General features: G+C 33.1%; 1 long non-coding RNA gene across 1 annotated transcript; it reads left to right on the top strand.

The window, feature by feature from the left end:
* The first annotated feature begins 315 nt into the window (after nt 1–315).
* LOC130828937 (uncharacterized) lies at nt 316–9,470 on the top strand. The gene is made up of 4 exons (XR_009047434.1): nt 316–583; nt 2,713–2,913; nt 3,803–3,866; nt 8,833–9,470. It is a non-coding gene; the product is annotated as an uncharacterized LOC130828937 (long non-coding RNA).
* Nucleotides 9,471–10,697: the final 1,227 nt, after the last annotated feature.

Raw genomic sequence — 10,697 nt, 5'->3', positions numbered from 1 at the left:
TGATGTTTAACAATTTAACTGTCAATTAAATATTTTAGCCCATTAATATTATTGTAGTTTTAAGTACAACATTACAATGTTTTTCTGGAAAATTGTGATTAATGTCGTTTCATGAAAGTATGTTGCAACCATATAAAATATTCTTAATTAAAACAAGACCCCATGTTATTGTTATTTACACAAATTCTTGTATGAGACGGTCTCACCGTGAGACATGCCTCATAATCGAATTAGATTGCCCAATAATAAAACACTTAACTTACAAATTTTTTATTTTGAAGTTGCTTCACCGTGGACGACGATCTCATACGGGCTGTTTTATTTATTTATATTTTTTTTTGTAATTGAACGGAATATTTCTCCATACCGCCCCATCTTGCCTTATGCTCCTGCCGTCCCCAACTCCCTATCGGCGTATCCTATTCCATTTTCTTCAAATACAATATACATTTACACACTCAAGAAGAAGACGATGAACCATTTCCTACCGGCCAGATTCTTAGGGTTTGTGCCTTTTCGGTGATGAAATTCATTAAAAAGGAAATTAAAAGCTTTTGATTTTGATGTAAATCGTTTCCAACATGTAAGCTCCTTCTCTTATTATTATCTTAGCTTGTAATTTTTTTAATGATTCGATTACGTACAATGGAATTCAACTTTAGCTTTGTAGAATAGATGATTGTTGAACGTAAGAGAACTTTTTTGTTCTCAAATTTGTTTCATATTGCGACTTAGTTTAGAATTGGTTGTTTTGGTTCTGGTTTTGATTTGTTACAAACTGTAATTGTGTAAATCGACTACCTTTACATAATTCGTTAGTGGAATTATAATCGATGATTGATTTATTTTTCTTGTTAGTACAAGTTTCAATTCTCCTAGATGGGCAATGATTATAGCCCAATCTAAAGCTTGCATATTGGAGGATAAAAATGGGTTTGCAAAGAAGTATGAGAGGTTGAGGTTTAGATCACTACATTAGTTGATCAATGAGGTGCATACAAAGTGTCTTGTATAAGGTGTCTTGAACAAGGCAAGAAGTTGCACAAGGAGGGCCTTGATTCATAAAAGAGGGGGCGATTGGACCCAACAATTGTAAGAACAAATGTAAAAGTTAATGAAAAACTGAATATTAACAACAGAGACAAAACACAAGTTTTATGAGGTATCTTACCTCCCCTCAACAAATGTTTACTTTTATTAATGGATTCAATAATACATCAATGACTTAACTCTTATATATGAGAACAACCTCTCAAGCCATACATCTCACAATGGAAATCTCACAATACTAATACATAGAAGAAAAACTCTTTTGTTGTTTACCCTAGTCCCCTTACAATGTACAGACGGTCTCTTAAGAGACGTCTCTGGTCCGACCCGTTAAACCTTAATGTCCACTTAGTGTATCCTTAATACCTATTTACATTATCCTTAATGCCTACTTACAATATACTTAATACCCACCGAGTAAGTACTTAAAATGCCTACTTAAACATTCTTAATTCTTACCGAGAAACTTAGCCTACTTATAATATTCTTAATGCCTACTTACAATATACTTAATGCCCATCGAGTAGTTACTTAAGTACTTACAATATTCTAATGCGTACTTACAATATTCTTAATGACTACCAAAAAACTTACTATATATTTTCCTTTTTGGGCCCGCCCAATTAGAGATAGATAGTCTCTCAAAGAGACCGTCTCTCACAAGAATTTGTGTACAATATATAGCCCTCTCAACAAGTTGTTTATGTTTGTTGTGGTGATTTGATTCTATGAATGATGTACCCTTATATAGAGGCTCTTACATAATTCTAGAATCCTCACTTAACTCATCATCAAAGCACATTCACACCTAACATTAAATTAAACAAGGAATCAAGCACCCTCTAAATCTATAATTATCATCTACAATTAACATAACAATCAAAACAGAAATAATGCAACCTTTCAATGCCATCAATGAAGATCAAACTGATAAGAAAAGGAATCCAAAACAGGTGCTCAAACGAGCCATGACCTGCTCGAATGAGAGGCCTACTTGCTACCGACACACCTGCTCGGACGAGCACCCCACCTGCTCGAACGAGCACCCTGCTACAAGCTTCTAATATGTTTTCTTGTGTTGCCTCTAGCGAGCAACCCTAATGCCATATCTTGCCTCGTTCAAGGCATCATCCAAAACCCTTTGTAGAGCCTCTTGTTGCCTTGATTAAAGCCTCCTTGCTTTCCCAATCCACCCCATACGCTCTACATTGGGAGCATGATTTGTGGACGTTGGGATATGGGAGCTAAAATTTGGAAGCCGTGTCCCTGGATTTTATTGAGGCAGATAAGGGACACCACTTGGATATATTTTTCTTACTGTTGTTGTGAGAGAGAATTGATGTTTGTTATATATTCATTTTACTCATGCTAATTAGAACATTGTTTTCGCAATTATGGTAAGGTTTATGGTTCAAGTAATAGTCTTCCTTTTCTTAGTTGCCGAAATGTGTTATGAGAGAGAATTAATTTTTGTTATAAATGGGTTCAAGGATCCCCACCAACGCACCAAGTTAAAATGCAAAAAAAAAAAAAAATATCACGCTAAGGTTTATGGTTCAAGTAATAGTTTACCTTTTCTTAGAAGCCTAAATCTGTTTTGTACACAAGTATGGTTATTAATATGATCGTCTCACCTGTTTTTTTTGTTGAATTTAAATTCAGATGTTTGTGAAGATCAGATTCAGAAGTCTATAAGACCCCAGTAAGCCAATATGCAGATGGGATGTAACTCAGATGAGAAGAGCTGCTGTCGTGAGTATGGATGCTCATATTTGTAAAGCCTGTAATCCTTGTTCAGTACTTGATGGATGGCCTGTGTGCGGGAATTACTAATTAGAATGTTAGCGTATTGACCAGACAAAGGTAATAATTTTCCTTCACTTAATGTAGCTTGTTAGAGTAAGCTAACGAATGCGGAAGCGTGGGTCTAAAGGTGGCATGAAATGTTAATGACCATGGCTTGAAGGTGCACTAATTAAAGTAATGTAAACATAACACTAAAATTTAAGGTGGTTCACCATTAATGAGGCTACATCCACCATCCTAGGCTAGTGTATCATTATGTGTTTAAAGGATAGGGGAGCTTGAGAGTCTCACTACAATGTTGAAGGAATTACATCAATGGAGAGTTCTGTGAGCTATACATTTGAGCAGAGAATAAAGAAGAGAATGGTAAGGAGAATGGGAGGCTCAAGCTCTTAGCTTGGCTCTACTCTATACAATATAGCACTACACATATAAATAGGCCAACGGGGGACTTGGGAAGCTAAGGAAAAATCAGAATCAAGCAAGCAGCAGGTGCCAGGCTGTTTCTGAAGCCTTTTTCCAGCTTGTTGCAGTCTTCTAGCTCCCCTATGGTCTCCTCTATGCTCCCATAGCTTCATTTAGCTTGTGTGTACTACATTGTCTTATATGTCAATGACAAACCCATGTGGACACACTCCATACACTTGTTTTATGCACACAATGAGAGTTAGAGTGTCCATTACTACTCATAATAGTACATGCTTAAGGTCTAGCAATTATAGTTTGTTACTTTAACCTTTAAGACTAAACTTTTCTACACAAGACTCTAGTCACACGCTCTTTCACAGCTGTTAATTTATTTGGTACAATTAGAACCTACATCCAATTTTCACTGTGAAAGAATGCTGCAGATTTTGAGCAATAAGATCTTTTGATCTTTTGCTCTGTTCTCATCAATTGATTGTAGTAACTGAATGGAGTCCTCTACTTTGTTCTTGATATGAAGGTTTTCATAGAAGCAGCGAAGGTAATGAGAATGGCGACATTGGAGTTTTTGAAGTCACTTCAAGGTACACAGCAGTTTGGTTTACTCTTCATTTAGCATCAGTCGTGGAGAAATCTAGAAAAAAGTCCCAAGAGAGAAGGGGATACAAGGATTCTTGTGAGAAATTGGATTAAATGATCTAAGATGACTTACATTTTAAGTGATTTCACTTTGTATAACATTAATAACTCAAGAGCATCACTAGGAGGAGCGCGTGCGCCGGTACGCACCCCCACAACTAGTCATAAGTAATTAAGGGAAATAAATAGATAATGAATTATCCATCCTATCTACTAACTAGTGTCATCTAAAACGATAGCTAAGAAAGATAAAAACCAACCAATTTAAGTCTCCGAAACAGGAATTAGAAATTTTACCAGCCGACCAAAAAGCCAGCTGAGGACAGCAATTACAATGCATGCAGCCCACTGCCCACCACTCAATCTTCTAGTATTAAGCAATTTACAGAGAAGCTCCACCAAAACTATCTGAAAAGTAACAGTTATTCCCACAGTTCCCCAAAACAATTTGTTTTCAAGAATACATGCACATATATTTTTCTTCAACTTTCTAGCAGTCACGTCGTTGAATAGTTGGCAGAGCACAAAACAGTTGAAAATGAGTGTGTTTCTAACACCATCATTCACCCCCAAGATGGACTTCCCAATAAACTGTAACGTTAGCAAGACAGCTAATTGATACACGGTTTGGCCAATTATGTTTCTCCTTATTTCCTTTCCAACAAAAAATTTCTTGGGTGTCTTCCTCATGAGATCTTCCTTGTAAGAGGGTTTTTCTGTAGCCAAGCTTAATGCAACCATTGTATCCACCATCATGTTTCCCCACAGAAGTGGTACAGCATTTCCTGATGTAATTGCAACAATGAAGCTGCAAAGGAAGCCAACGGCTAGTATTATGACCTGCACTTGAATCACATGTTGAATATTGGCAAACATACACCGCCCCCACTTCAAGATGGTAACTATAGACCTAAAGTTTCCGTCTACAATCACTATGTTGTAACTCCCTTCCATAATAAAACTAGCACTGTCGGTACCCATTAATACTACATGAGCTATATCTAGTGCCCGAGTGTTGTTTGTTCCACCACAATTGATGGCAACTACATGATCTTTCTGCTTCAGACACTGTATCATTAGGAGCTTGTCTTCTGGGGATGCACTTGCCATTACTTTAATACGGTCTACTTTCTCAAGTCTTTCGTTGTCGGAGTAGTTTCTGAACTCAATACCCGTTATCACAGTTTCTGATTTGTCATCAAATGAGTTGAGGATTCCACATTCTGCAGCAATTGCTTTTGCTGTTAAATAATTATCTCCAGTTATTAATTTCACAGAAACCCCTGCATTCCTGCATGATTCTACTGCTTCTAGTACATTAGGTTGTAAAAGGTTTCTCAGACCTATTACCCCTAGCAAGGTTAAACCCTTTTCATTATCTCCGTGCTCTTTTTCTTTCTGAGCAAAAGCAATGCATGTAAGGCTTTTTTTTCTCATTTTTTTGATAATGCTTCTGAAATTCTCCTGATCTCTTTCTGTCATAGCTACTGGTTTCCCTTTCCGATCAAAGTAAGTTGAACACTTATCTAATATAACCTCAGCTTCTCCTTTATAATGTTGTATCTCAACGCCACCTATCTTTTTCCTTATCAAAATCCCACTTTGTCTTTTCACAGAGTCAGAAGAATCTACTCTCAAAACCTCAAAATTCTTGTTTAGTTCGTCCATGTTTACCCCTAAATCAGATATGCCCCATTTCAGGATTGCCTTTTCAATGGAGCACCCAAACTTTTCAGAGTTTTCAGTGCATGATGATTGGTAGACACCACAGCTTGTGTTCAGACCAACAGCCTCATGGAGCAACTCAAGAACACCCACTTTTTCTTTGAAAGGTGGCTTTTCAACTTCGTTTGTGCCAACCCAGAATTCAGAAACACTCATTTCACCTGGTTTAATGATGCCACTTTTGTCTGTGCATATGACAGTAAGTGACCCCATATAATCCCAACTAGAAAGGTTTCTGATTAGGATTTTTTGGTTTGACATTGCCTTCATTGAACAAGACAAAAATAAGGATACAGCCAAAGGGAGACTTTCAGAAAATGCTGTCACTAAAATAGGAACAGCTGCAAATATGATCTTCACAAAAGCAACCATCACCTCACTGCATTTAGTTTTCTTTCCCTTGAATTCCCGATTTCCATTATTGTCTTTTGTTCTTCCTGTAAAATACCAAAGCACCAAATCTACAACAAGCAATGATGCCATAATTAGCCCTACCAAAAAGAGTTTAAAAGCAATTTTTTTAAGGCTAACTTGTAATTGCAATAATGGCATATTACTATTTGGGTTATCAAGGTTTCCTACAGAAGTAACCAACATCCTTCCATATCCATCTACTACCTTTGAACCACACAATAAAAAAGGATTTTCTCTCTCAACTTGCTCAACCATGTCCAGTAATTTCAATGATTTCCCATCCAAAAATAGCCCATCAGCCAGGATGTAATCTCCGGATTGCAAGAAGATGACATCCCCAACAACAACGTCAAAAATGGAGATCTGTTGGCGAGAGCCATCTCTAAGTGCCTGGACAACGGGTATGTCTCCAAACTTCTCGAAGTGCTTCTCCATTACTTGACTGTTCTTGAACATAACAATGAGTTGGATGAAAAAACTGACAATGTAGGAGATGAGGTTACTAAATCCCTCATACCACCCTTGTTCCTTTCCTTGGACCTTGATGCCATATGCTAATGAGCCAATGGCAAGGACCAGTTGTATGATGCTAGGTATGCCTTTGAGGGCTTCAATGATGAAGCTTGTGAACTTTATTTTGGATGGATTCTGGAAAACATTGCATCCATACAGAGTCTTTCGATGAAAAAGATCATCAGTATCGTTGCTACTAAGACCAGTTTTCGTGTTGGTTTTTAGTCGCAAAGCAATACCCTCTACACCATGAAGTTCAGAGAGATATTCAAGGTTTTTTTCCCTAATCATAGAAGTGAGCTGTTTTGGATCATGGGTAATCTCTTGAACAGAAGGTTCAGAATTAGGGACTTCAATGGAAATATAAGATGATGAACGACCAACTGCTGATCTGTTTCTGAGCTGCTGGGTGTTTCTGTGAAGTAGTTTTTTGTACAAAATTGTAAACTTTAAGAGATTCCAGGGTTTTTGATTTTTGTGTATCATGGAAGCTGAAGAGTGATTCATATCATCATGGATATCAATTATTGAAGGACTAGTTTGATGTAAATCCATAGGTAAGAAAGAAAAGTAAAGATCAATTAAATTGGAGGAAGAGAGAAAATAACATCAACAAAGGATTATTTTGGTTGATGGAGATGACATTTCCTTGGCTTGGTTGATGGATTATTTTGGTTTATGGAGTACATTTCTTATACAAAACCCTTTCACGCGGTTTGGAAATTTTTTTCGTCAAAAATTATTTACAATAATATTTTTCTTTGTAAAGAATTATCCACAAAAGAAAAAATCATTTGTCCAGCATGCAACTGTTGAGTGATGGGAGTATTCAGTAAATGATTTATGGGTTAAGTTTAAGCCAAAATAAACTAACTTCTTATAAACGTTAATGGTCAATATATAAGCCAAAATAAACTGACTTCTTATAAACGTTAATGGTCAATATATAAGCCAAAATAAACTAACTTCTTATAAACGTTAATGGTCAATATATAAGCTAAAATAAACTAACTTCTTATAAACGTTATTGGTCAATATATAATGGTCTATATATAAGCCAAAATAAACTAACTTCTTATAAACGTTAATGGTCAATATATAAGCCAAAATAAACTAACTTGATTATGGCTTATAAACGTTAATGGTCAATATATAATGAGTCAATATATAAGCCAAAATAAATTAACTTGATTATGCCTTATAAAGTTGGCTTTAGTCAACATCCACTAAAGGCTTGTTAATTCATCTTTTTTAATAAATAGTTAATGGTCAATATATAATCAATAACTAATTTATCCAGCTAGTTTAAAAACTAATAAAAAAAAATATTTCCAAATGTCAGTTGATTAAACAAATTAGCTGAAATAGCCAACACCAAGAACTACTGGACAAACATTCAATAACTTAGATCACAATCTCCATCTACAATTTCATCTTCAATCATCGATAGATTTTTATTTTTACTAGGCACATAAATTTTCCTAAGAAATCTACTCAATTACAAAAAAGTTTTTTGTTTATAAATTTTCATTACTACCTAATACCACCCCTTTTAATGGTAATGCGTTAAAATGGATTCTATGAAGAAAATGAGATGATTAAAGCTGGACAAGTATGGCCATCAAGGTAGCCAAGAGGTTTTTCAACCAAGATTACACTAATTTTCATTCTCATTAACACCGTTTATTAACACCTACCAAAAGGGTCATTAAGTGTTTAAACATGTGAACAAAAATTAGTAAAATTTTATATAGTAGCTACATACTTTTATGAAATATCAGTGGAAATAAATCTTAAAAAAATTCCACAAAATAACATTATAATATTGTACTTAAAGTTAAAGTAACATTAATGGCTTATAAACGTTAAATTTAGTCGTTAAGTTGTGAAATATCTTAGGAATATTCTATATGGTAGCAACATACTTTTATGAAACGCCAATGGTGGCAAATCTTAACTATAAAATTTACTGTAGCTTTAATGAAAAAAGACAAGTGCAAATAAGATATTTCACAACTTAACGGTCAATTAAACGTTTTTAGCCCATTATTGTTACTATAGCTTTAAGTACAATATTACAATATCATTCTGTGAATTTTTTAAAATTTGTTACTACTGGCATTTTATAAAAGTATATATCTACCATATAGAATATCCCTAAAATTTAAAAAAGTGTTGAGACATTACTCAAAATGAAAATGTCGAAAATTAAATAAAATAAATTAACCTAACACGTTTTTATTTTTGTTATTTTCCTAGGCTTACGAGGTCCAACCTTAATAGGTAAAGAATTGAAAGGTATGTCTATATCTAGCCAAAACCTTTTCACCTTTATATGGTGGAACTGGAAACCTACAAGCACAAGTCATCAAATATGTATGATGTTTCCCAATTGTAAAATTAACATAATCCTCAACAGTCCACAATCAACGTTATGAAGTAATTAACAAATACAATCTGACAAGGCATGTACATATCTCATTTACATGTTAGATCTTACTTTGAGAAATAAAATCAAAGGTTCACTTGATTGAAAATTTTGAGTTAATTTAAGCTTTACTTTGAGCAAAAACTCCATCAAGATAAAGACTTTTTAATTTTATTAGAAACATGTTAGATGTGTGCATTGACAGATCTAAAGTGAGGTGAACGAGCTCAGTTAACATCAGTTAAATTTAAAATAAAATCAGATAGTATAAGTAAATATATACTAGATCATTTGGTTAAAATTCTCATCTCCCACAAAAAGGACTCGGATTCATCGTGCACTATTATATATTCTCGTGTAATGCACAGATCTGTTAGTTTGTTAATTTATATGAAATTTTTTTATTGAATATTCATAACAAAATTTTAATTACTTAAAAGATTATTAGTTAAATCTATTTTACTGATAAAAAATAATTTTTACTAATGCAATTTTTTTACTGAGTAAACTGCTTTTTCTAAGTAAACATATCAATTTATGATTTACTAAATAAAGGCTAAAGTGTTCAAACATTGTATCAAACTTCTTCTATGAAATAAACATATGATATAACTATACACAAACACTATATTCATGGCATGTTACAAATAAAATTTCTTTATAATAATTATCATTGTAAAATTATTCTATATAAGATTTTGGTTATCATAGACTAATTAAGTAGATGAATATTTTAATGTTATTTTTAAATATTGATACATTATACTATATAGAATATTGAAGTTAGCAGAATAATTAAGTAAATGAATATTTTAATGTTATTTCAAATATAAGGGTATTTTTACTTGACAATAATTTTTAAATTTGACTTTTTTTATATCGCAAATAAGGTATAATCAATATTTTTAGTCATTTAAATCAACCAAAGTCAAAGTTACCAAAATTAACTTTTTCTTTAAAGAAAAGTTTAATTGATGAATCAAAGTTTCAAAAATTAACTTTTTTCTTACTATTATTATTATTATTATTATTATTATTATTATTATTAGTATTATTATTATTTCATATTATTTAAGAAATAAAGTTTAATTAAAAAATTAAAATTTTCTTATTCAATTACCTGAATATATTGTTGTTGACTCTATAATTTTGTTAGTGACATTCTAATTGTTGGTCATTGTCTTTGTTATTTTTCTAAATAGATAATATTAATTTGAATTCATAATGAATTAATTTTTTATCCCATGTATAATGAGTATTTTACGGATTAAAAAATCAATATTGAATTCAAACAAACAATTAACAAATATGCATTTGATAGAGTAAAGTCAATATTATATTCAATCAAAAAGTTAACAAAATGTGCATTTGATAGAGTATTTAAAAGTTTTCTTTGGTGGGAAAAGTTCTCTTGTATCATTGACACGTGTTAGATTCTCTTATTGTATTAATAGATAGTATGATATGGTATGATATGAAGTATGATGATAGTATGATGTGATGATTGTTTTGGAAAGTTTTTTGTGGCGGGAAAAACTCTCTTGTATCATTGACACGTGTTAGATTCTTTTATTGTATAAGTAGATAGTATGATAATATGATATGATAGTATGATATGAAGTGTGATGATAGTATGATGTGAATCTGTGATGATTATTTTGAAAAGTTTTATTTGGCGGGAAGAGCTCTCTTGTAT

Source organism: Amaranthus tricolor, chromosome 12 (genome assembly GCF_026212465.1).
Source record: "Amaranthus tricolor cultivar Red isolate AtriRed21 chromosome 12, ASM2621246v1, whole genome shotgun sequence".
Classification (NCBI taxonomy): domain Eukaryota; kingdom Viridiplantae; phylum Streptophyta; class Magnoliopsida; order Caryophyllales; family Amaranthaceae; genus Amaranthus; species Amaranthus tricolor.
The sequence above is the reverse complement of the archived record's forward strand: the minus strand, read 5'-3'. Positions and strand labels throughout refer to the sequence as shown.